Source organism: Triticum aestivum, chromosome 3A, assembly GCF_018294505.1.
Source record: "Triticum aestivum cultivar Chinese Spring chromosome 3A, IWGSC CS RefSeq v2.1, whole genome shotgun sequence".
NCBI lineage: Eukaryota > Viridiplantae > Streptophyta > Magnoliopsida > Poales > Poaceae > Triticum > Triticum aestivum.
The window spans coordinates 61,692,524-61,693,611 of record NC_057800.1 but is presented as its reverse complement, the minus strand read 5'-3'; positions in this window follow the sequence as shown (position 1 = coordinate 61,693,611).

Sequence of the window (1,088 nt, the reverse complement as noted above, 5' to 3'; positions counted from 1 at the left end):
GCTGCAGAGGCAATCCTCGGAGGGTTTTGCGACTTCGCTTGCTGGAGGGCAACACCACCATGTAGCAGGGCTGCAGAGGCAATCCTCGGAGGGTTTTGCGACTTCGCTTGCTGGAGGGCAACACCACCATGTAGCAGGGCTGCAGAGGCAATCCTCGGAGGGTTTTGCGACTCCGCTTGCTGGAGGGCAACACCACCATGTAGCAGGGCTGCAGAGACAATTTTCAGAGGTTGAGCGCTCCTGCTTTGCGAACTGCAAAAGCCGAGCCGACGCATCAGTAACTGCCATCATCTGGCCCATGGTCAGGACCAGCACACAGAGGGCAGCTAACTTGAGACCATTAGCGAAAGCCATGACGGCCATAGCTAAAAAGCTCGATAAGATTGTATATATTGTACCGTTCTCGAAGATTGGCGAGATGTGTGAGTGAGGTGCGAGATGTTACTAAAACTCCACTCCCTTTTATAGACATCTCCTGGACGTGCACGACCCGAGCTTACATATTAGTTAATGATATAAATCAGTTGGCGTAAGCGTAGCGAACTGTTCAGTTTGGCCCTGTACGTGCCAAAGCTCCTTAAGCCATCTCTGGCTACTTTGATCTCTTGTCCAATCACCATTTGACTAAGACATCTTGTCCTAGTGCATGCACGTGGGTTAGATGAAGAGATCCATCACGTTCGTGCACGCAACGCAAGTGCCTCATTTTATACAGATTATAAAGATCCCTTTCAGAGTCTTCATATTGACTCAGACGCTTGAAAATATCATAAATTATCTTGATAAAAAGGTTTTGTGCACTATAACCATCATTGATAACAACAATCATTAGATCACACATATTTCACTTTAGGTGACACACATAATTCTAACTTATATGCAATTTCCGTTAAGAAAATATGACCTAAAGAACCCCTGATACTAAAAAATCACCAATCTCTGGCATTGTAAAAAAGAAACCAAAGTACTCAAACACCTACTTCTATCCTAAAAAAACATCTATTTCTCTATTAGCCACTTAGGGCATCTCCAAGGCGGGCCTGCAAACCTCCTGCAACCGTCCGGATCATGCTGTCCGGACCGCGAAA